We start from the raw sequence: 26,757 nt of genomic DNA, 5'->3' as shown, positions 1-26,757 counted from the left end.
TCTCCTAAATCATATTTACAATTCAATCTTTGCTTCGACACTCTTACACAATATACCTTTCCATAAAATAAGATCTCACCAAAGCATTTAAATCCTTCAAAAATATTTTTAGGAATATTACATTGGATAGAATGAAAAAATACCAAATACAAGAAAAAACATTCATTTTAATACAATTGATACGTCTTCTTACCGTTATTGGTAAAATCTACCGCCTAGTTAAATCTAATATTATTCTATGCAATATTGGTTAATAATGCAACTCATATAAATGATTTTAATTTTCATCCAGAATTATCTCTAAATACTTAATTCTATCGTTCTACATAATTTTACAATATCTCTACAATTTGAATAATCCATGCTTGACAAAGTCATAATTTCACACTTATCCCAATTAAACATACATTCTGATAACACACCATATTATTCCAACGATGCATGAAACCTTGCTAACGTCTGCGTAGGATTTGTTAAATATTTCAGAACACCATCCGCAAACAGATTTATTTTATACTCTTCTTCACTCACTTGAATACCTTTAAAATCATCATCTTGTCTAATCATTTGAGCATATGGTTCAATAACTAAAGAATATAAAGCTGGTGTTGTAATTCTCAGTTCGCAGACCGACCTGCTCCGTTCTCACTGCTCATTCTTTTAAGGGGAGTCAACACGGGAACCTTGGTTTAAAATCAATTCATTTTGATCCTGGTGTGAGTATACGCACAACGGAATGGAAATGCAAATGAAAGCGCCAGAAACAATGTGAGCCAATCTAGACTGAACTGAAATGGAAAACAATTGCCGAACCGTGATGGAGAGGAACGAGCTGCATGTGAAATAGTGAAATTGGCCTTGATTTTGATATTTTAGGAAATATTTGAACACGAAACTGGATGCAGTGATCAAAAGTACTGTCGTTCGGATGCAAGCCAATAGGATTTGGCATAATAATTGTTCGTAGGGAAAAAAAAACTAAATGAGTCAATAGGCTTGTTTATCTTTTGTCATTTTCTATATTTCACTGGTTCCGCTTGTTTGTGTGTCACACTTTAAAACCACCCCAGCCAGCTCGGTCGCAGATCGGCCGTCAGTCTATTGTGGACGGGAACCACATGGATACAGAGCACCACACATGGAGATGTATAAATTTATTTCCCTTTCCAACTGCGACGTTAATCTGTATTAACTCAAATCCGGTGTTGCTATGGGGAAAGCACTTACGTTAATGCGCACCCACAGAGTGCGAGTGGAGAATGAGCTCTCATTCGCGCTGTACAACCGCTAGTCCGATTCTGCCTGCTCTGTACAAAAATGGAATTGTGTATTAAAGGAGTATACGGCGTTTTATTAAAATCCACTGACCGGAGTTATGAAAAATGGTGATTACGCGTTTAAGTGGCAACGTCCACGAGGATTTGCAGACTCAGTAGAAGCAGTGGACTGGCGGAGCGTATCAGAACACGGGGAAACACCATGGTTTCAGAAAATGATCGGGGAGATCCATGGGATGCTAACCAATTCCGCAGACCAGTGTGGTGTTGAAAGTCTGAGGAAATTATGGGGGCGGAGCGTTATCGAATGCAGTCGAGGCGCTCACACAGGTTGCAGCCTGATGGCGTCTGCGGTCAAAGGATACATACCGGGTAGATTGAGACTGGATCAAGACTGGGTTAACGACTTCCAGGTATCGGATGCCAGAGTGTGCCAAAGGCGCTGAATGTTTTATATAATTTCAGAAATTCGACGATCGCTTTGTTGGAGTCTGTGAGGTTGTGAAGTTGCTGGAGCTTGGGGGAATACATGGACACTATGGGAGTTACTAATTTGCTTTTCATTATCAAACTCCAAGCGACCCTGGGCAATTCATGAGATGGCGAGTGGGTCTGCTATGTTTCAGAATAAAGTAATTACATGTGATATTACACAGTTTTATCACATGGCAATTAGTTACCTTGAATCCTTATTTCATTATCGGATAAACAACAGTATTAGCAGTGCAATATTCTATCGCATATTTGTGATATTTGTTGGATATATCTATCGTCCAGACAGGCGTCTTTGTGGTTTTCCCTATAAGTACCAAGTCAGGATAAAACATGGGGGTGATCGTCATGGATAAATTTGGAAAATGCATTTCAACGATGCCCTTAAATATGACGCCAATAAATTGTCGGAATTATATCTCAGAACTCCAATGAAATCCATATCATGGCAGACACAAATTTCAGCAAACGTTTAATATCTGTTCAGGTATAGATTATATGTATGATATTCGACAAATTTCACAATGACCATTACTAAATATTTCACCGCGTTCATCAACTCCGTCCGGAACGATCAAGACATAGATCCCCGTGTTGGTGCACGTGCTGAGTAGCTGAAGCATGAATGCAATGGACGGAACGTCACTGATGGTGAAATACCCAGCACCCAGAACACGGTCAGACACAATGTAAATCATTAATGTACTCCACAACAATGTGAAACGGCCAGATGCAATGAAGAGAAATACGATGGATTTCCTGTCTTCATCTCCTGGTGCTTTGCTCCACTACTTCAGCACCGGACCCTCCTGCACTATATCTAGAAGTCAGAGCATTGAAGAGCAATAATAATACGAAAGTGAGGCACGGAGTTGAGGAAAATATAAACAGCTCGAATTAAGCACACGTGGGTGAAGTAAACTATACCTCTTTCAATACACCCTAGTAGTCAGTTGTGGCTGATGAAATCAGATTCAGTTGTAAAGTACAATTGACCGTTTGTGAAACAACTCAGCACCACCACGATCCAAATCAAAACGGTCGCAATTCTCTATGTGCAGTATATAGTTTTTAGATACTGACAACATAAGGCCACATATTGATCAAATGTAAATCCCACGGTGAACCAGACTGATGTCATTAGCGGAACAAACAGGGGTGATGTTTAGGAATTAACGTGGTAAATACATGTTAACGATAGTCCTGAATATGAAGGGAATGACTATGGCCAGGAGATCAGCCGATGCTATTCCCACAATGTTACAAGTGACACATTCAGAAAGACCGCACTTTCCAGGAGGCAAGTCCGCAATCGCCATAGTTAACTAGAAGGAAATTAGAAATTGCGTTATCATCGAAAATCGTGGCTTATCTCCCAGAACGAATTTCAGATTTAGAACTGACGTTTTAATGATTATTCCGAGAAAACCAATGTAGAATCGCGTGATCAACACAGGTCCAGTAGGAATATATGCATCTCGGCATTCGGCGCTGTTGTCTGGAATTTGGACTTTCTCCGTGTGATCATTTTCACAGGAATCGCGTTTACATTCCAGTGAATTATTTGGATGTCGCAAATTATACTGGACACCAGTATTGTCAACCAAGAGATGATGGATGGATAGGCAGATAAGGTTGTGACAAGTGCATTTGTCATATTGGCCTTATTACTAGCCAGTGCATTGAGTGTAAGTCTTGGGATATGATTGCATAAGCAATTGAGGAGACCAAACTTGGAGTATTATGTTTAGATTTGATCACCTCACGACAGGAATGATATAAATAAAATTGAAAGAGTGGAGAGATTTATTCGGAAGTTGCCGGACCTCAGAAATTGGGTTAAAGGGAAAGGTTAAACAGGCACACAACTTTCTTCGCTCGAGCATATAAGAACGAGGGTAGATTTGATATTTCTATATAAAGTTATCATTGTTGTAGTCAGATTAAATGTTGGGAGGCTTTTTTCCAATTAAGGTAGGTAAGATACAAACCAACAGATGTGTGAAAAAAATTTAAAAAGATGAAATATTTGGAGGGAACCGTTAGAGACAATGTTTTCATACCAAGGCTGTGGGAATGTTCAACAATCTGAAGTGGTGAAAGTGCGCTGGATTTTAACAATTAACTTGAATCTGCACACGTACATGGATATGTGCCTATCATGAGATCCGACATGATTTGTTGAATGGGGGAGCAGGCTTGACAGGCGGGATGGCATACTCCTGCTCCTCTTTTTTGCACTTAGGTAACTCACATCTAGGGAAGAGCGCACAATCCATTTCTGTAATTGAACAATTCAGTTGCCTCGATAACTTTCCGAAGAAGAATAAGCAGGCTATGTGTGATATGAGAAATGCGCTCTTCGAAAAGACGTCAAGGTATGTACCAGTTTTCCTCTGGATTCAGAAATATGATAAAATGAAACACAAAAATTAAACACATGCAATTACAGAGACTTCTTGAAAGCTCCAGCTGCTCAGAACCAGCGATTCTGATCAATTATCGATCCCTTGTCCGACGATGCAGCATCTTTTCCTGCTACCACACTGCCGCTTCAATTGGAAAGGTGGAACAGAACATCATACGTGGAGTTCATTAACTCGAGTTAAAGCGAAAGGCAAAGGTGCTTTACAGCTGAACAATGCAAAGAAAAATAGATGTCAAAGCACTTCAACAATGCACATTCACACTAAAACGAATGAGAAGTGCTGAACGTGAAAATGGTCGCTGACCTTTGTCCGTGGTTTAACGGCGTGTCGAGGAGGTAACTGTATTTCTCAGCAAGACTGAGTGAAGGAGGTGACTTGAACTTACATTCAACCTTCCTCTCTGTTATCCGTCTGGAACACGGAATAAAACTCAAGTTCCCTATCCTCCACGTTATTCCTGGTCATCCCTTGATATCAATAAACGTTGTACAGCACCTTCACTACCTTCACCTTCACATGATCAGTCTCCTCCAGATTACAGAAACAGCCACAACTAGCACGACAATTGAATTAGTCTTTTCACTTTGGGTGGCAGGACCCGGATTCCGAGTCACAAACCTTTCTGGCATGAAGGTCACCCACGGATGTTTTTGCGAATCGAGAGCCACTCCCTTTCCATCTATATTTCCTTCACAGAGAAACAAAGGAAGGAGAATAGACGTGGAAGTGCTCTTCAGTCGGGACCCAGAACTAGGCCGGAAAAAAAACGAGAAGATATGTCAGATTCCAAAAACTTGTGCAAATATGAAATATAATATTCTATGCAGGAAGATAGCACCATCTTTCTACACCATGTTGCGGACTTTAATGAGTGTTGGAACAACTGATCCCAGACATTGCAAAAATGGAAATTTATTCCATTCCTGAAGACTCTTGAAACAACCACAGAGTAACTATGAATACAGAAACAATCTATGGAAGCTATATATATATATGAAAAGAATCCGTACACTGGAGTGAACCTGAAACCTTCGAAGGTGTTGCCACGTCCGCATCAGGCAGGAGGAAATGCATCATCCATATTCCACAACGAGTGCAACACCTAACGAAGTTGAAATGGCTCTTCTTTCTCGTCAACGCCAAAATTATTTCACCCTGTTACAGAGATTCCCATGAATCCATGAGATTCGACATCGACTTCTCTTTTACTCAGATTGATTAGTTTCCTCTCATTATCAGTGGAGAATAACAGACTCCACTGGAAGAATTCCGAAGACCAGCAGACTCCATGCATAATAATGATCAGATAATGTTTCAGGTTTCTACCCTGTATAATGACCGAGAGAGAATTGTTGACATTACAAATATCAGGGTGGAAAGGAAGAGGGAAGTGACCCAGAATTAGAAGACAATAGAGGCGAAGAGAGACTGTGAAGAAAAACGAGGATGGGTCTTGGAAGGAAAACTTGAGAGAGATTGTAAATTAGGTGCAGGGGTAACATAAAGTGAAGATGGGAACACCGCAATCAGTCTGTAACGTGCTCACACAAACTCAATGAAATCATCTGACCGTTCATGCTTATCGCGTCACGAACCCAACATATCCTGCCGATATTTGACAGGATTTTCCGTTTGTATCATAGCTTTTTTTTGACGAGGATATATTTCACGGCGTCAGTGAATGGAGAAAGGGAAGAATGTGCCACTGGAGCATTTCCCACACAGCTGTACGTTCATGATGGAGTTAGACCTTGGCAGAAGATTTAGCATTTTATATTTGGTATGAAAATGAGAAGTATTTCAGAGCAGGGTAGTTGTTTTTAATATTTTATTGAACGATTTAAAGCCACAATAAATTCGTTCGGTTTACTGGTATATATTTGAAATGCCAATTTCTATGGTACATATATAAAACAAATTTTAAAAAGATGTAAATATTTATCTTCATAGATCCCCCTTCTTCTCCCATATTAACCCTTACTAAGAGAACGAAGTAAAGGAAGGGGCCAGAACACATCAAAAGGAGTTTATTACTGTAACATTTGATCATATTGTATAGATCGACATCCTAGAAGAAATAATACGTCAACAATTCTATTAAGTATTTAAAACAATGTTTTGTAAATATAGACTACATTTTTATAAAACTATATAATATTTCCCTCGTAAATTAAACGTTATTTTATCAAGATATATACAGCTCCGAATCGCAGCATGCAACTTTTTCCATTCCCAAATTTATATCTAATTTCCAAAATATTGTTATGTATGTTCTAGCTATTGACCACGTAATCTGCACAAATTTACAATGATAAATATTCACTTTTAAATTAAATTTAATTCATTGAAAAGCTCCGGATTGAAATAATAATGCATCCTGTGAGAATGTAATCCTGGTTATTGGTTAAAAGCAATTACCGATTTTAACCAAAGTGGTCTAACTTGAGGATATAGCCAAGTAAAACGTGGAAAGACATCTCATCTGGTTTCCACCTGAAACAAAAATCCGAATACAATTTATTTATATTTTGAGGTGTCAGTTATAACTGGTGAATGAATCTGCATTGAATTAGCCTGTATCTCACTTTTATTATATTTTACATAATCTCTTTACATATATCAGTCCATTTGAAGATTCACATCTATATCACATCATTGCCTTGATTTTAAAATTCCTAATTTTTTAGCTTTCTTTTGGTTTGTGGGAGGGAATCTAATGGAAATTATCAGCAAAAATAAGTTTTATTTGCAACAGTTAAAGCTTGTAGACAGTGTCTGAAGGTGGAAAGGCAGGATATGGAGAATGGAAATGCTCTGTACTAAGATGGAGGGGAGATGAAAGATAAAGAACATAAAAGAGATGTTTGTAAAGATAGGGGAAAACGGTGATAAATAAGTGGTACATCTCTGAAATGTATATACTTTAATTATAGGAGCACTGTAACGAATATGGATGTGTTGAGATTATGGATTGAACCTTGGCAGTATGACGTGGTAGCGATCAGTGAAACATGGTTGCAGGACGGATGTAAATTGCAGCTAATTGTTCCTGAATGTCTTTGCATTAGATGTGATCGGATTGGATGCCAAGACGGGGAGGTTCTGCATGATTTTTCAGATTAAAGAAATATTACAATGGTGGTTAGGCCGGATAGATTTGATGCTTCATAAAGGGAGGTTAATTGGGTGGGACTTTGGAATGGGAAAAGGGGAGTTACACTTAGAAAGATTTATTATAGACCACCTAATAGGGAACGAGAACTAGAGGAGCAAATTTGTAGGTATATAGAAGATATTTCTAATAGGCACAGGTTTGTAATTAAGGGAGATTTCAATTTTCCAATTATAGATTGCAGAACCCATTCTGTGAAGGGATTGGATGCATTGGAGATTGTAAAATGTGTGTATGATAAGTTTTTACAGCAATACCTAGATGGACTTCACTCAGATCTTCGATAGGTTTGTGCATGGATGCTTAGTTAGGAAGATTCAATTGTTAAGTACTAATTTTGAGATTGTCGAATGGATTCAACCGTTGCTAGAAGGTAGAAGCCAGAGAGTGATAGTGGATACCTATTTGTCATGCTGGAGGCTGTTGAGAAGTGGTGTGCCTCAACAATCTGTATCTTGTCCATTGCTGTTTATGGAATACATTAATGATCTCGATGATGGGCTGGTAAATTGGATTAGTAAATATGTAGATTATACTAAATCTGGTGGAATTGTTGATAATGAAGAAGGTTTTCAAAATTTACTGAATGCATTGCACTGCTTAAAAGACTGCGCTGAAAGATTGCAGATTGATTTGTATGCTGAGAAATATGAAGTGCTTCATTTTGGAAGGAATAATAAAAGGAGGACATACGTAGTAAATGGGAGGGCATTTAAGACTGCAGTGGAGCAGCAAGATCTGGGAATAAATTTTCATCATGCCCTGAAGGTAGAATTTCCTGTGGATAGGTTGGTGAAGAAGGATTTTAGTATGTTGGCCTTTATTAATCAACAGATAGAATACAGGAGTTGGGAGGTGATGCTGAGAATGAGACCGTGGCCGTGGCCAAACCTGAAATACTGTGTGCATTTCGGTTCACCTAAGTATAGGAGAGAGAGAGAGTGCACAGAAGATTTACAAACATATTACCTGGGTTTCCAAATCTATATTACGAAGAACGACTGAGCAGATTAGGTCTTATTCCTTGGAGCGTACACAGTTGGGGGGGGGGGGGGTGGAGATAGAGGTATTTAAGATTGTGAGGAGAATAAATAGAGTTTATGCGAATAGCCATTTTTCCCTCGAGGATAGGAGAGATTGAAACCGTACGTAATGAGTGAAGAGTTAAGGGGTAACGATTTAGAATATATCATGACGGGGACTTCTTCACTCAGAGAGTGGTGGCTCTATGGAATGAGCTTACGGGACGAGGTCCATTTAATTATTTAAGGATATTTTAAATAGGAATATGGGTGAGAGTGGAATGGAGAGTTATGGGCAAGATGCAATTAGGTGGGAGTAAAGGGGAGCACTTGCCTCAATGCAGACTAGAAAGGCCGAGATGGCCGTTTTCGGTCTGTATTTTTTATCAGCATATACGATTATATGGTTTAGTTTAATTGGTGTAGATTTGGCTGCGTGGACTCCAAAGCCTAAATGGCCAGCTATCGTGTGGTATGTATAAATAGAAATTAAAGATAAAATTGATATATTTACTCCTATGGACGCTCCTAAAGCTGCTGAGCAACTACATTATTTTTTAAAGTCCTTTTTGCACCTGTATGCATGGGAAATATTCGTCAGAATATGTAGGTTAGTAACTATTGGAGTTTCACAGTCACCTGTTCTGGGACACCTTTTTAATCATATTTTCATAACTTATTTCGTCGTTAAAGAAGTGGATGCCTGCATGTGACACGTTTGGAGATGTTATGGATAATGTAAATGTTTGTCAAATTTAGATAAGATGAAGTGCATAAATCTAAACCTACCCTCTCTTAGAGACATCACCTTGTTTTATCTGCATTAATGTGATTATTGGAGTCCATAAGTAATGTGCAAATAGTATCATCCACCACCACCACTCCTGGAAATGCATTTCAAGAACCCATTATCACCTCTGAAATGCTTATACCTATTACCCTTAGAAATTCCTCTTATATTCTGCACTTCTCCACAGGTATTCTACTCCGTCACGAGCAAAATGTGTGCTGAGTATCCACTCGATTTGTCCGTCTCGTAAGCTGAAAATCCTCCATTAAATCATGTCTCATTCTTCTTTGCTCCAAATGGAAAAGTCTGTAAAGTTGCCTCCGAACACACATTCGATCTTGCAGACAACATCATGTTAAATCTCATCTGCATCCTCAACAAACCTTTGACTTCCTTTCTGTAATGAGACGACTAAAATAGTACACATTACATTACATCTAGCGTGCCCATGGAGCTGCAACATTGCCTCACGTTGATTGAATTCAATCACCTGACTAATGAAGGCCAGCATTGTTCAATATGTATGAACCTGTCGCTGCAACCTCTTTAGCCGAAGGTCCAGTACTATGCCGAATTTTTCATTGTTCGAAGCGTTCTTGACCAACATATCAACGTGCGTGGCAATATTGAGAGATACCAAGATTTGTATTCAATGATTCCTCGATTCCTCCACACAGTGAAGACTCCAGACATTAACCACGTGCTACATATTCTGGATCGAACTTACAAAGTACATTGCATCACACTTAACTGGATTAACTCCATCTGGCATTTCTCAGTCCAGTAATACTACAAGGAGCGTTTTCAATATATTGATGATTTATTAGTCTTGGAGTAGGATGAAAAGATAGATTTTATAAGATTGCATTATATTTGTAGCGTGGGTCAGAATTATTTTTCCTCAGTTATAACACTCAAAATCCAATGGACATACTTTTAAATAGAGGGGGCGTATTTCAATAATGGAGATGTGTAGAAAGCGCTGCCTTTTACATACAGTGCACAATGTGTTTTGGGGACAGTTGTGGAAATAGATACAATCATCCCTAAACATTACAGCTGCATCATCCCATGGATACTGAAAATGTGTAAAGGATGTGGATACTGTGAGTTTTCGTTCAGTTTTGATCGGTGCATTCCTCGTGCTATTATGCTGTGTTTTATCCTTAGCTAAATGCTGAATTCACCATGGCTTTACCTTGACCATTACTCCATATTTCATTCTCTCCCAGCTTGTTCTACAGCCGGTTAACTATAAACCGTTGGTCCCCTGCACAAAACCGATGGGACTCAAATTCACAGTTTCCAAGACAGACTCAACTATTACACGCTCAAGGTCCTTGACTGCGTCCATTCCTTCGTGCCCAAGCCCTAGTCATACCACCTCGACCCTACCATAATGCCTTTCCAACATAAGTGTGGTATTATATTCCTCTATTTCCTCTCAACCTGTGTCATGTACCACACTTTTCCTCCGCAAGTTCCACCCGTTTTCTCTTACAACAAGTAAAGAATATCCAGTTACCGAATCAATTAATTATAAGACTGCATCTTTCCTCTCTCATGCCCTTATATCTTCCCACACGGCATGCAGCCTACACACTTCACCCATGTGAAATTCCACTTTCTTTCATCCTTTCTCTCCAAATGCAGCGCATAATCTGTGTGATTTTGCTTCCACCTACTTGCCCACCTCACCACTTCCCAACTGCATTATTTGCAGTCTCTCACCTGCTTCTCTGTCATCATGTGTAAATGATTATTTCGACGAATCTCCGACGGAATGGAATAACTGTTGCAGTATTCATGTTCATGTTTTGTCAACTGTCTCCAGATTATTTGCTTGAGACTGTTATTGGTCCCTTCCGCGATTCCAGGAACAGGTTACGAATTTTAACATATTTTGAGTGAACTCCCCATAACAAGTATAACTTCCTAGACAGAGAAGATAAAAGGGAAAACTCTAGTCAAATCTTGTTGCATCTCCGCGATTCATCCTCATGCAAACAGCAATGTTAACTAAAGATTAAATCGTATTATGAGTAGTCACGCACTCAATAATCATGATGAAGTCATTTTAAAATTTTATATTTGTTATGTGGAAAAACTCAGGGATTGGTAATCGATAACGGCTTCACTTACTTGAGGATTGTGATATGTGGATGCCTCAGGGATCAGTGTTGGGACCATTGTTTCTTGTCATCTATATTAATGATATGGAAAATAACAAAGCAAATTGTATCAACGAAGTTGCATTTGAAACTAAATTCGGAAGGGTTGTCAACAGCGAGGAGGAATGTCACATATGATTGAAGGATTTAGACCATCGCCGAAAAAAAACTGGAAAATAGAAGATGGAATTGAGACAGAAAGGTTTGAAGTATTGCATTTTGGAAGATCAAATAAAAAAATGTCATTCATGGTAAATAGTTGGACCCTGTGTATTTCGGTCAAACGGTGAGATCTGTGAATACAGATAGATAATCCTTGAGAGTGACCTATAATATACACAGATGAAGATTTGTCATGCTGACATTCATAAATGAAAATATTGAGCATAGGAGTTCATATTTTTGTTATTTAAAAAAATTAAAAGGAAGAAATGGGAACGAAACGGAAAATAAAACAGTACATTTGTATACATATCAATATAAAATGTCAAACTGCAATATGTAGATATATATACATATATAATGGCAGTGTGAGCAGTGGAAGAAACATAGCCACGTCATTTAGGGTCGTTAAAGACTGTTTTTATTCGTATTCAAACCACCCCTATAAGGGCAGCAAGAGCTCAGTCATCTAGTTCTTTGTAACATCATAATCGCTGCCCAGGGTGCGCTCTGGGAGGGATGTTGAAGTCAGAGAGAAACATTTGATGACGCCATTTCCCCATGACTGCCCCACCATGTGGCAATGCAAGTTGGGCCGGGTTGCCATGAGCATGTGCGCCGCAATACAACATCCCCCAGAACCGGCTACATGTCCTGTTTCTTTGGCGGCTGTCCCCAGCGGTTGGGTGTGGCCATTTGCACCAGCTGTGATAAGACCAGATGGGCCGCCTTCAGGCAGTCCACTGTAAAGAGTTCCTCTCTCCACCCTATCATCCAGGGTGAAGGTTCTGCCGGACCCATGCAAGACTTTTTATGACCACTTGTACGGTGGCTGTAGCAATCCACCTTGTCCCCTCTGGACAAAAATGAACTGGGCTGAATCAAGCTCTTAAGAAGTTGAAATGGCCGGCCAGTGGTGGGGAAGCTAGGGAGACCAGTCACCTTCGTAGATCTGTCAGCACGTTTTTGTTGGTGGTAGTGGTATCAGGGTCTGGGCCAAAAAAACACCCGTCAGGGAAAGCAGTACACCATAGACCATCTACTCTGCTGAAGCCTGCAGGTCCACCTTGGGTGCCATCTCAATCCCAAGGATAATCCAGGTTAGTTCATCCGACCAGTCTGGTCTATAGAACCTGGCCATAAGCAATCCCTGAACCTGCCACCAACCCATTGGATTGTGGGTGTTATGCTGTGTTGTGGTGAGGCTTGACCCTCCAGGAGTTTCACTATCTTAATCCACAGGGCATACATGAACTCTGCCCCTTTTTTGCAAATGATGTGCACTGAGACTCTGAAACGGGCGGTCCATTGGCTGACCAGAATCCTGGCACAAGTCTCCACGGAAGCTGCCTTAATCGGGATGGGCTCTGGCCACCCTGTGGCCTGATGCACTACCATGTGGAGGTAAGGAGCCTCTTTGGATACCAGCAGGGGCCGGACGACATCAACGTGAATGTGTTGGAATCTGCAAACTGTCGGGTCAAAGTTCTGGATGGGTGCACGCGTGTGTCGCTGGATCTTGGGGGTCTGACATCTGCTACAATTACTGGCCAGTTCCACCACATTCTTCTTCAGTGCGTGCCACACAAACCACTCCACAGTCATCTGCACGGTTATCTTTACTGCTGGGTAAGCGAGGTCGTGGATCAGTGCGGCTGGATCACCAGACATGGTCTGCCGGTTGAGACATCACAGAGCAATGTGTCCGGGCTGCTGAGCACCTGGATATCCCTGTGTTGGAGGCCCAAGATGGTGGTCTGCAAGGCCTGTGTCTCTGCATCATTCCGCTGTGCCTGAAACAATTGCTGGTAATCCAGGCAGGGTGCGAAAGTGTTGATGGCTGGACAGGAGACCGCATTTGCCACAACATTGTCCTTGCCAGCCCTGTCTCAGAAGTCGATCATGAACTCAGACACTTATGAGAAGTTGCACTGCCTTCTGGTGGACCACAGATCCTTGGCCATCGCCAGTACTCGAGTGAGGGGTTTGTGATCCGTGAAGGCTGTGAATGGCCTGCGCTTGAGCAAGTAGCAGAAATGGCGGATGGCCAAATACAGCACCAGGAGATGCAGGTCGAAGGAGGTGTATTTTAACACTGGTTGGCAAGCCACTATTCCAGAACTACCGACACCCCAATGCCGTAGCTGAGGCATCTTCAGAGAGCGCTGTTTGTGCCTCTGGCCATGAGTGCACCAGCAGCTGGCACTGGCTAGAGCCTCCTTTGTCGGGATGAAAGCCTGTCCGCCTACTCTGACCACAATAATGTCTTTTCTTTGGTGGCCATGAGCGCGAACAGTGGGCGCATGATGCGCATGGCCACAGGGATGAAACCATGGTAAACGTTCACCATCCCCATGAACACTTGGAGGCCTTTCAGGGTGGGGTGTTTGGAGAATTGTTGAGCAGCTGCTTCTTCTCCAGCGCCGGCGTGGCCCCATCTGCCGAAATGGTGTGGCCCAGGAATTGGAGGGACTTCTTGCCAATTGGAATTTGGCTGCTTTGACCGTGAGGCCGAAGTTGGCCAGCAGGGAAAGAATGTGTGGAGGTGAGCTTTGTGTTCATCGCCATTGCGACTGGCAATGAGAATATCATCCAGGTAAATGAACAGAATATCCAGGTCTTATCCTACCGCATCCATGAGGTACTGGAATGTTTCAGCCACGTTATTTAGACCGAAGAGCATATTTCGGAACTCGGAGAGGCCGAATGGGGTGATAATTGTGTCTTATACACATCGTCTGGATGCACTGGGATCCGATTGTAACCGCACTCGAGGTGCACTTTGAAGAAGATGCGTGCTCGGTGCAGGTTGGTGGAGAAGTCCTGTATGTAGGGTACTGGGTAGCTGGCGGGGTTGGTTGTGTTGTTCAACCGACAGTTATCCCCCCATGGTCTGTAACCCCATATGGAGTGGCAATTCCCAGACGCTGTCCGAGTGCCAGACGTTTCCCAGTTCGTGGAGCCTGGAGAACTCCTCCTTTCACTACTGGAGCTTCTTGAGCGGCACCCGTCTAGGTATAGCGTGCAGCAGGGGGCCCTGTGTGGGGATGAGGTGGAAGGCTTCATGCTGGGGCAGGGCAGCGTTGAACCATTGCTCTAAGATGGCGAGGAATACATGGAGGATGTCAATGACCTCGTCACTGGTAGCTGCCACGGCTGCGATTTCTCTCCTTTGGGTTTTTGCTGTGTCCAGTCTGGTGGAGTGGAACATTCGACATTGACCAACATTTGGCCCTTCATGTCAACCAATAGGTCGTGGGCTCTGAGGAAGTCGGCCCCTAACAGTCTGGTGCCGATGGTGGTTAGCACGAACCTCCTGTTGAAATTCTCCTTCGAGATCTGGATCGGTTCCCTACGGGTGCCATAGTTCCTGATGGTGGAGCCATTGGCCGCCCACAGAGTTGGACCTCAAGATCGGTTGCGACTCTCTAATGCTGTGGAGGGAAGGATGCTGAGCTCATCCACTGTGTCCACCAGGGATCAGCAGCCAGTGGATCTTTCATCACATGAAGGAGGCTGTTTGTGTGGCCAGCCAGGCAGCCATTAATTGCGACTAGACTGGTCGTTTCCCTGAATCCCGCAGGGCTGGTTGCACTTATGGGATTGCTCTCCCCAGCGCTAGTGGTAGAAACATCAGGTCGACTGGCCCTCCTCTCGCTTGTTCTTGGGAGTAGCTTGCGGTCAGCTGGATCCTGGTCATGTCACCTGGTTGAGGGCTGCCTCGTTTTCCCTCTTCATGCACCAGAGGGCATCCGCACAGGCTGCTGCTCTCCTCAGGTTCTAGAAGCCTTCATCTGTGAGGAGCAGATGGATGTGCTCTGGCATCTGTTCTGTGGACAAGAAAACATGGCTTGTGGTCTTCTGCCAGGGCCAGCATTTCATCCATCAGTGCCGATGGACTACAGTCAATAAGCCCATCAAGATGACGGAGACTGGGATCACCTTGCTGAGGTGTTAGCCCGAATATGTCTTTGAGGGTGGTGTACTTGCCTGGGGCGTGGTGGATGATGTCGTCCACCCTCGCTGCCTTATCTTGGTCCACTGTGCTCACGACATGATAGAACATTTTGGCATCTGAGGAGATGTTCCAGAATTGAAATTATGCTTCCGCCTGCCCAAACCACTTTCTCGGTGGATGGGTCCTACAGGGGGAAGCTTGATGGAGACAGCGTTACACTCTGCTGAATCAATGTTGTTTTGAGTCCAGAAAAACGTCTGGGCTCATCACTGTGGCGGTGTGAATAGTAGAAGAAACACAGTCACCTCGTTGAGGGTCGGTAACGACTGTTTTTATTCAAATTTAGTACACACCTATTAGGAAAGCATGAGCTCAGTCACCTGGTGCATTGTGACAGCATAATCGCTGCCTAGGGTGCGCACTGGAAGGGATGCTGGAGCCGGAGAGAAACATTTTCCCATGGCTGCCGCTCCACATGGCGATACAAGTGGGGTCCGTTCACTTTGAGGATGTGCTCCGTCACTATATATATAATATATAATGAAAAATATACAAATAAATAGTGAGCTGCTTATCCTGAGCATTATATCTATTTTGTAGTTTTTTTATTCATATCGTGAATGAAACAATACAAAGTTAATACTATGTTCATCGTTAAGAGTGAGTACATCTATCATGTTAAAACATTTACATCAATTGCAAGTAAGGTGGATCTTCAAATTTTACTGATGTATCAAATATATAATTTTATTTCTCCAAGTGAAACAGGGAATATTATAAAAGGACCATTGAAACTCTGCTTTATGTCTAGATTCTCTCCATTTGAATAAGATACCTCTTTGAGCCAACAATGACCCCAGTGTGCAGGTTCAGATAAAACTCACTATGTCCTGTATGATTATTTTTTTCCAAGAGTCCAAACATGAAGTACCGTGTTCAATGTTGACACCTAACTACAAGAAGGATATTATTGAACTAGAAAATGTGGAGCAAAAATTTATGAGAATGTTATCCAGTGAGTAAGCGGGAAAGGTTAAACAGCTTAGGATTTTATTCCATAAATTTCAGATGACTGAAGGGAGATTTAATCAATGTTTTTATAATTATAAGGAATAAAGTCAGAGTGAATATAGATAGAATTTTTACACTGAGGGTTCGTGTGACGAAGCGAAATTACTTTGATTCTGGTTCAAAGTGAAAAATTAAGAGGGAACATGAGCGAGATTCTCTCTGCACAGGGATTCGTGGGAGTGTGGAAATCTGAAGTGGTGTACAAAGGCAAATTGTTCGCATTTAAGAATAATTTGGAAGTGTGCATGAATTGTATGGATTTGGTGGACTATAGACTCGCTGCAGCTCAGTAGTACTGAATAGAATAATGATTTGGCAGCCCAGAATGGAATAGGATACCTTTTGCACTGCATTCTATAACTCTACAAAAGGTAAGTGACACATAATGTAAAATGATTGATTTATTCCCCCACCCCACTAACTGAATATTATAGCTATTGTTGTAAATTTTTGGTTCTACCCTACGGTAAACATAGGGAGGGTTTAGATATTCTATAGAATATTTGAGTCGGCAAAATATCAACAGTCAAAGGGCATTTACTGTGATGTAGTCTTCTATTTTGCATGTTCTATAAGATGAGTGACTGCATTGCAGGTAATTAATCAATGAATGAGACATTATTGCCACAGATCAATACAGTGCTTTAATACACCGAAGTTCCAACTTGCTGCAGTTAAACAGATGTGTCACATACAGCAACATCAATATTACATATTACATTTTTGGAATGTTCCAATAAGGAAACATAAATACAGTATAGTTGCCAGAGTTTGAGTTGGGTCCCTCTATTGTAGTGGAAATTTCTAATGGAGGAATGATCAGTGTGGAAACGCTAATTCAAATGGAATTCAATGGAAAGTTCGTGTTACTAGGCCAATCCTTCTCACGTGTGTGCTTGGTACAGACCATATTGTATAGTTTGCAGTTGGAACAGCGAATGTAGAAAATGACTATATTACTGCAATAATTCAATTTATGGCTGACAGGAATCTTTGTTATCAGAGACCAAATGACACATATGACTATATGTTTATTGCGCTCAAAGATTACAAGAAGGACTACAGTTCTTCTTGTTCATGAAATGAGAGTGAAGACAAGGAATTTCCTTTCATTTCGAAAATGTTTTCTTTTCTCAACACCAATATCCCCGGCTGTTGCATTAAATTAGATATCACCCCTACTATGAACAGAATCTTAATACATTTCTCTGAATTGGGCAATCTCCTTCACATGATATATTTCTGCCCGTTCCAGTCAATTTTAAAACTGCCTAGTTAATATTTAAAGTTGGAATATAATTAAATAAGGTGTGACGATAAAATTGTGAACCTTGAGCCTTCAGTTCCAATTAAGTTTGCATAGGAAACAAAGCATGATAATAAAGACATTTCGCGGTTTTGACTATGGGTTATCAACTTGCCCTGTGGCTCAGCGACAGTTGCACCACAATAAAGCATTTTGGCCGACGATGGTCAGCCGGCACATATAAATTTACTCCAGGTCAATCTAATCATTCCCTCCTCATAGACTGATGAGCGTACCTTTTCTTGTGCAAATCTGCCTTTCAAAGAGATATAAATGTTTCAAATGTACCATTACCTCAAACACGTTCACTCAAATGTTTTAGGCACCCATCACTCTTTGTGTAAAGCAATACTTCTTCCGTATCCTATAACTCTGTTCCAGTAAATTGTAACTGATATGCGTGTTGTTCACTGTCATGATCACATTCGACCGTTTTATAGCAATTTGTTTTCGAAAGCTGAAACATAAATTTTGTATGGAGAAAAAAAGGACCGTCGTTCTGGGAACAGTGATCACATTGATTAGTTTAAATAATGCTTTCTGGTATTTTATGTTCACACCTTGGTACAGGTTTGCGCCAAAGTTTTCGTTCTATTTCGTTCAGACCATCATTATGGTTTCTAGGATATGGGCATCTAAGGAATTATTGCATTTCATCCTATCGACTTTTACTCCCTTTGTTTTGATATTTCTGTTTAATATGTTAACAATCAAACAGATTTTGGTAGCCAGTACGTCCCGCCGAAAGCTTGGATCTACAAAGAGTCCGGAAATATCGGAAGGGAACCACAGAGACCATGAGATCGGGAGCCTAGAAAATCAGTGTCGCTGCTTTTGCTTCTCTCCGGAAATTTCCTACTGCTATGGACAGTCACGAGGTTCAATACTGGGACAAATGCAGTATTTGTAATTATATTCTTTCTCTGTTCCTCCTTATGTATTTGAATTGGGATACATGCTACAGATGCTGAGTTGTTTTACAAACACCTGTATTTACGCAGTAACACAGACCAAGTTCAGGGAACAGCTACAGATTCTGTTTAGGAATCCATTATATCTCACCGTAAGATTCATCAAACACTGCTATTTAATTTAAAACCTCGAAGAGAGAACAGAGAAGCATAGAATAGAACAGGCTCTTTGTCCTCAATTTTGTACCGTCTCATATATTCATTGCAGATACTACTAAACGCTTCCTGTCTTTAACCTCTTATTCATATTCAAGCACATGTTCACTGTGCTCTGGACAGAATCGGCCTTCCATCTTCAAACAAGGTTTAATTGGCGTTCGATAAAAGAAGACTTTTTCCGAGTTCAAGTTCATGGAATGTGGGAAGTCACCGCAGCAACGGGGATAAATGTACAGAGTAAAACTGAAAATGCCCACGCTGGTAATATTCGGCTTTTGTGAGGAAACATTAATTGTTGCACATTTTGCTGCTTATTTTTCCATTCAGTGTCAGATCATTTACCAGAATCCTAGTTCGAAGTATTTTCTTTTTATGATGGATATGGCGTCGCTATTAAATGTGTGTGTGATTTTTTTTCCTCCGAAACAGCTAAGAAGTATTGAACTTTCTTGATTTTTACTGTGTAGCAGACCGTCCATTCCCGTACATTTTTCGCGATTGCAGGAATTGTATTCAACCGCCAATCTGTTCAATATGTCCGTGCTGGCCACCTTTCAGAAAATAGGTCGTCACATTTTCATTAATTTGATTCTTCATCCTCTGAACATGATTTGGCCTCATATCATTGGAAATCGGTACTTTTCCTGCCTCTCATGCCTTCGCTGCCCATTCTTTCCACATATACAACCAACCTTTTGTTGAAACGTATTCCCCCACCATCGGATTTCAACCTTTGTTGTATCACATTCAAATTATCTTCTCTAATTTTATTCAGCCTTATGCGATGAAAGGAAATGGCACTATCCATTAGAAGTCAAATACTTGCATTAATAGCGAAGGTTAAAAAGAATCCTAACAGAGATTGAGAGATGCACTGGTGAATAATTAAAGTGACTTGACCAACAATATGCCTTCATTCCTAAATTTAGGTTGTTTAAAAATTTGAACTTAAACGTAGTAAATTCATACCTATCGTATTCAGGAATTTTATACCTATAGGCCAATTTCACATTTGAATGTTGATACTGACATATTTTGTAAGGTTTTGGTCTGAAGACTAGAATATTTTATTCCTCTCATTATCTCTGAAGAGCAAACACTGTTTATAAAGGTTCGTTATTCATAATTTAATATCTGTCATTTATTAAATATCTTTTACTCCCCTAGTATTTCGTTGTCTCAATATGTTATTTGCTTTGATGTTGATAAAACTTTTGATAGAGTACAATGGAACGATTTATTTAAAATGAGTTAGAAAATTATATGACCTCAATGAAATTCAAACCATTTACGCTCTATCATGGAAAGGTTGCCCTTTTGGCACATTACTGTTGAATATAGCAATACAACAATTAACAGTGACCTTTTGCCAATATATTCACATGTCTGGTATAACAAGGTGTGTAACTGTGCATATAGTCTCTCTCTATGCAAATGAAATTTTACGTTTAACTGACGCCTGTCGATTGATTCCAACTGTAGTATCACTCCTTCATTAATGTAGTCAATCATTTGGATGTAATTTAAATCTCAAAAAAAATGGTTTTAAATTAGCCTTAAATAATATGCAATCAATGTAATTATTTATTTGTTGCTCTTAACAATAATTTCATCAACTCAGGAACTTATTTAAGGAAAACTTTCTAACTTTAATGAAATATATTAAGAAATCCTCATTTTAGTGGCCTCCTCTTTCAATGTCACTAAATGAGCCTAATAATTTTATTAAGCTGTACCTGTATCATTCCAAAGCATTATTTGACTCGCTAGATTCTATATTCTCTTCATCTGGTAGGAGAAATAACCACCCCTGTTTTAATAACATTTTATATTTTTATGAACCCAGAGGACCCCAAAACCCAACAGCAATAGATGCTCACCAAGGCAAATGGTTAGATAAAAAAAGTTGTTTATAATTATTTTTAAACATGAATTTAACATATTACTATTTACTTAACAATCCTAACATAACCTCCTTCTAAGTTCATAAAAATTTCGTTGATTCACAGTCCAATCTCAATTGTCATGCCTCCAAGTTCACTGGCTACAGGCACTTCTTATACTGTGCAAAGAATTTAAGATTTATGAAGCTGACCAGTCTTTGGTGCTTGAAAGTTAAGTGGTTATGGCTCAGGAAATTTCTTATCGGTTTTCAGAGAGACATTAATTGTTCACTGGACACACACAACTGGTTCCTTTTAACCAGCCACTTCAGTGCCTTGCCGAAGAAGCATGCCCCTTCACTACTTTCCAGATGATAACTCTCTCTTTCAGGTCAAACAGAGTTCCTGTTTGATTGTCTTATTTCAAGTAAAACATTCAGTAGCCAGTCCCTTCCTCTTGTATTACCCACATGAGCTTTGACAAGGATGAACTATGCACTCACAATACATCCTCCAAATGGAGCTTCCAACACGCTTGCCAGCTTTTCCTGTTCCAGAGTCAGCTGCTGATGCTGAGTGTAAAACTGCAGAACTGAAATCTCTCTCTCTCTCTCTCTCTCTCTCTCTCTCTCTCTCTCTCTCTCTCTCACTCTCTCTCTTTCTTGCTCTTTCTCTCTCAGAGAAAGCATGTTTTAATATATCTTATTGCAAAACCACATAACCCTCTTAAGAACAGCAAGTTATAGTGCAGACAGTCTGAGGTTCTGAGGAGTTCTTTCATTTTTGTGAACAACAATCCATTAGTGAGGTTTCTTGGGGACTCTCCAAAGCCTTTACAAAGGCTTTGGGCGCCGGCATGTTTGGCATGAGCAGAGCTACAGTATTTTAAATAAGATCTGTTTTAGAGTGATTGAAGGTGACCTACAATAAATAAACATTCCATATTATATCTCCAAAAATATATCTATATAAAATACAATCACAACATAATCTGTCAAACTTTCTGCATTACAAAGCGATTTTAACCTATAGTTAAAATTATGTTATAACTGAACTGAATTTAAAATCGCTTAGGGATTAACAATACACAACATAAACATTTTATAATAACGTAACCTAATGTTGACAGTATATATTTCTATACAAGATCAATTTTTTTGAAAGATTTTAAATATCAGCTATCATACTGTTTGCACCTCTGAGATGATTAATTAGCAGATTATATTCTTGAAATATTAAACACCACTTACAATCTTCTGTTTTTATTGCTCATTTGATTGCAAAGCAGCAGACGATTTTGGTCAGCAAATATTGCTATTGATTCATGAGAGATAACAACATATACAACAAACATCTGCAGAGAAACTAGTATAAACGGCAGTCTCTTCTCAATTGTAGAATAGTTTCTTTGATGATATGTTTTGAAAGGTTGGAAACTCGATGGTCAATTTATAATTTATAATTTTATAATTTATCTATTTATAATTAAAGTGGACCTTCTGCTTCATCAGTGGAATCCACTGCTTAAAAAAAGTCTTTTAAAGTTAGATTTTAAAAGAGGGTAATGGCATATCAATGCCTTGACATTTTCCAAAGTTGTCTAACAAATTATAGTCCACAAACATTTCTGCCCTTTCTGTAAACGTTTAGCAAAGGAATAGCAGCTGCAGCCAAATCTGCCAAATTTCGTATAATCCTGAAATTCTTAAAAACATTCTCATTCCTTTCACGCCATTGGAAGTAAGAACAATCAGAAATTACATTCACCTTCTCTTGAATAGATGCAACTTTGCCAGGATCAACTACATGACCTAAATATTTTTCAGTAGCATTTGTCAATTTATTTTTCATGAAATTAACAGTTACATAACTTAGATAATTTGGCAAAGAATTTTTCCAATTCCCTTGGATGTTCTTCCCATAGGTCACGTTCTGTGACCAAGTTATCTATATAAGCATCTGTATGTGTTAACCCTTGGATTACCAAATTAATGGAATATTGCAAGGGCATTTCTCATGCCAAAAGGTAACACATTATAATCATACATACTAGATGGAGTTACAAAAGCTGAAACATTCTTTCATCTCTCAGTTAAAGTCACACACTAGTAACCCCTCAAAAAATCCAATTTAGTAAGAAATTTTGCTTTCCCAATTTTATAATACAGTCATCAATTCTATGAATAGGATAAGCATCTGCTTTAGTTACTGAATTAATCTTCTTGTAGTCTGTACATAACCTTGTAATCTTGTTTAGGTACCAGAATACAAGGAAAGCTCCAATCTGAGTTCAAAAGTCTAGAAATATCATTTGCAAAATTTATTCCACCTCCTCATACATGATTCTAATTTTTTGAACGTTTATTCTAAATGAGTGTTGTTTTATGGGACTTGCATCTCACACATTCACATCATGATAAATGACTAATGTCCATTTAGTTACAACTGGGGAAAAAATTAGATTTCGAAATTGAATATTTCAACTGAAAGATTGTGACTTAAAATGGGCTAAACTCTCCTTCAAATTTTCAAAAATGCTGAGTTAGACAAGTTCACAGGAACCATGATTTATTTAAGGTTACCTTCACAAGATTCTGGTTCAATAATCATATGATCGATAACTTCCTCAAGCCTGTCAACACTAACACCTCAGATACAGATTGTTTTCCACTACCCTTATCCTCAAAATAAGGTTTCACCATATTTATGTGATGAACGTGAGTTTTATTTCCTTGAATTGTAGTGCTAATACAATAGTTAACATCATTCAATTTTGATGTAATTACGTACTCTCCAGAAATATTTGCTCTCAAATGATTGTCATGTATTTGGAATAAAATTAAAAGTTTACTTCCTGTCTTAAAATGCCTCACTAGAGCTTCCCTATCAAATTAACTTTTAATTTTGCCATGGTGTCTTTCTAAATTTTTTTAAGTCGAAGTCCACACTTTTCATAACCTATCTTTAAACTTAGAAACATAATCCAGGTAGTCCAACTGCATATCCTCATTAACCTACTGTTCTTTTTATCAACATTAAAAGTCCTGATGCCCAAAGACAATTCAAAAAGTGCTGAAACCTAATTAAGCCTGCACACCTTTCCTGACTGCAAATAACAATAAATGAAATCCTTCATCCCAATCTTTCCCATTCTCCAGAAAATATATCCTCATCATATTTTTAACAACAGAATAAAATCTTTCCAAAGCTCCTTGAGTGTCAGGATGGTACGCAGATGAAGTGATCTGTTTTATTCCCAAATCATAAATCAACTGCTAGAACAACGCACAGATAAAGTTAGTTCCTTAATCACTCTGGATCTCTTTAGGTAATACAAAAACTATGAAAAAATATTTCAATATCCTTTACCACCCTTTTGGATTTAATATTCCTTAATGGTATATTTTCTGGAAATCTCGACTCTGTACACATAATTGTTAACAAGTACTAATTCACAGACTTTGTTTTAGGCAGGGGACGTACACAATCAACAAAAACACTATTTTTCATATAATTCATTTTAATCCAAATCAAAACAAAACACAATACAAAGTATTAATACATAATTTTCTCCCATATATTTTCCCCTTCCTCCCCCTCCCCACCTCACTCTCATCGCTTCAACACCAAACTAAAGAAAAATATATAAAAAAACACCATAACCATATTCAATGTCACTAATCAATCATTATATATTTAAACCCATAGATTCCATATTTGGCCCCGACACCTTAACAAAAAAGGCATACTTATTATGTAAATTATGTTGTCTTTTCCAATGGAATACAGGATCGCAGTTCCATACGCCAATTTTGGATACTTAATTCAATTTCATTCTTCTTGCTAGACATTTTCTCTCTACCAAATAAATGCAATTTTAAATTTACCCAATGTAAATACAAAATTCATTTTTAAGATATCCTAATAAAAATACAAACGTGTCTAATTAGAACTTAATTCTTTTCAAACTCCAAAAATTGTCTTACTTCTATTTCAAAAATGTTTCACCTTCTTGCATAATCATACTGAATGTTAAAAGGATGTGTTCCCAAGATCGAAAAACATATATGCAGAAAGAAATCTATACCTCTTCAACTTATCAGGAGTTAAATGATGGATAAATTATGATGATATCATCTGTACCGTATATTTACTAAATTTGTCTTACTGTCCTCACGTATTGTCATCCAATCATCCTGAGAGATTGAAAGAAACAGATATTTCACCTACTTGCATCTAGTTCTATAAATATCGAACTTAAGCATCTTATGTTGCAATAAATCATACACTGCCAGTATAAAAATACCTTTTTACTTCTTTCTGTAATTAAACTTCTAAATATAGTTCATCTAGGTAATCTCAAACTACATCCAAAATTATCTAATAACAAAGCACACACATGATAATAAGTAACCAATGTATTCGAAAAAATTCCATATTTTTTCTTCAATCTTTGAAATGAAACAATAATATCCAGCTTTATATCAGTCTTCTGCCAATCTAATACCTTTCTGTTCACGTTTTCAAGAATTGATTATTCATTGAAAAAATATGATACAAAATAGTTTTAGCCGAGATTTTACCTTCAATTTCAATTGTATCATTTCTCTTATATATTAATTCCATCAAATGTTTGAACAATGGCAAATTATAATTTTGCAAAAGTTGAGGATTCCATTCATAAACAAACTGTTTCATTCTTTGTTCATGAATCTGAGCCATTTCTATTTTAGCCCATCTTAATATTGTTGTGATTCAAACATTATATTAATAAATGTTAATTGTGCTTCATAATAATTCTGAAAGTGTGGTAATTTAAACCTGCTAAAGCAACAAGTCAGTTTTCCAAATGTTAACTTCATTCTTCCTGGTTTCCACAGAGTTCCATTTTGTTTCTCTTATTTCTAGCGAAACATGAACCAAACGGGCTTTGAGAACTCACAACTCATCTTCCAAATGTGTGTTTCCACAAGCTTGCCAGCGTGTTCTGTTCCAGTCCCAGTTGGAATTGCTGGCTGTAACGCTTAGAAATGAACTCTGTGTGCGTGTGTCTCTCTCTCTTACACACAAACGCACGGAAAACATGTTTTACTCTATGACTATCTTAGACCAGCAAGTTCTCTTCCAGACAATATGCAAAACTGATAAATTCTTTCTTCTGTTGCCTTTTTGTACACAACAATCCATTAGTGAAGTCTCCTGTGCATTCACCCCAATGCTTTTGCTAAGCCCCTCAGTAGCAGCCCTGTCTTGCATCAGCAGAGCGCCAGTAATTTTAATGAGGTCTGTTTTAATGTGTTCGTATGTGACTTACACTATAAAACCTGCCCCAAATTATCTCCCAAAATCCTATCTATATACAACACGAACAAAACATAAACTGTCATACTTTCCTCCTCCAAAGAGATTTTAACTCTTGACTTAAAATTCAGTTATAACTAAACTGATTTTAAAATCCTAAAGTGGTAACAATGCACAATATATGATGCTTTAACAATGTACCCCAATTTTGAGAGTATGTATTTATGTACATGATCAATGTGAACATCATGACAAACCATCTGTTATCCCATTATTAGAACCTCTGATATGATTAATTTGGAGATTTAATTTTGCAATATTAAACTCCAGTTTAACAATGATCGATTTTCGTTCTTATTTTTATTCAAAATCACCAGAGGATTGTGGTCATTAAATATCACAATTAGTTAATGAGAGGTATCGATATATACATCAAATTTCTGCAGAGCAAATATAACAGACAATAGTTCCTTTTAAAGAGTGGCATAGTTTCATTGATAAACAGTGAAAATCTTTGAAACATAGGCAACTAGATGGTCAATTCCATTATTTTCTGTAATAAATTGCACCTGCTTCCCCCTCACTGGCATCCA

At 38.9% G+C, this 26,757-nt stretch overlaps 2 long non-coding RNA genes across 3 annotated transcripts; one reads left to right on the top strand and one right to left on the bottom strand.

The window, feature by feature from the left end:
* Positions 1-6,062: 6,062 nt before the first annotated feature.
* Positions 6,063-11,780, bottom strand: LOC138740957 (uncharacterized). Of its 2 annotated transcripts, none has more exons than XR_011343227.1 (3): positions 11,325-11,780; positions 10,914-11,117; positions 6,063-6,691 (listed from the first exon to the last, which is right to left on the bottom strand). It is a non-coding gene; the product is annotated as an uncharacterized lncRNA (long non-coding RNA). The 2 variants fall into 2 exon arrangements; XR_011343226.1 differs by lacking the exon at positions 6,063-6,691 and adding an exon at positions 6,716-9,579.
* A 4,150-nt stretch (positions 11,781-15,930) lies between these two features.
* Positions 15,931-19,416, top strand: LOC138740956 (uncharacterized). The gene is made up of 2 exons (XR_011343225.1): positions 15,931-16,133; positions 18,569-19,416. It is a non-coding gene; the product is annotated as an uncharacterized lncRNA (long non-coding RNA).
* The last annotated feature ends 7,341 nt before the right edge of the window (positions 19,417-26,757 follow it).

Source organism: Narcine bancroftii, chromosome 8 (genome assembly GCF_036971445.1).
Source record: "Narcine bancroftii isolate sNarBan1 chromosome 8, sNarBan1.hap1, whole genome shotgun sequence".
Classification (NCBI taxonomy): domain Eukaryota; kingdom Metazoa; phylum Chordata; class Chondrichthyes; order Torpediniformes; family Narcinidae; genus Narcine; species Narcine bancroftii.
The sequence above is the reverse complement of the archived record's forward strand: the minus strand, read 5'-3'. Positions and strand labels throughout refer to the sequence as shown.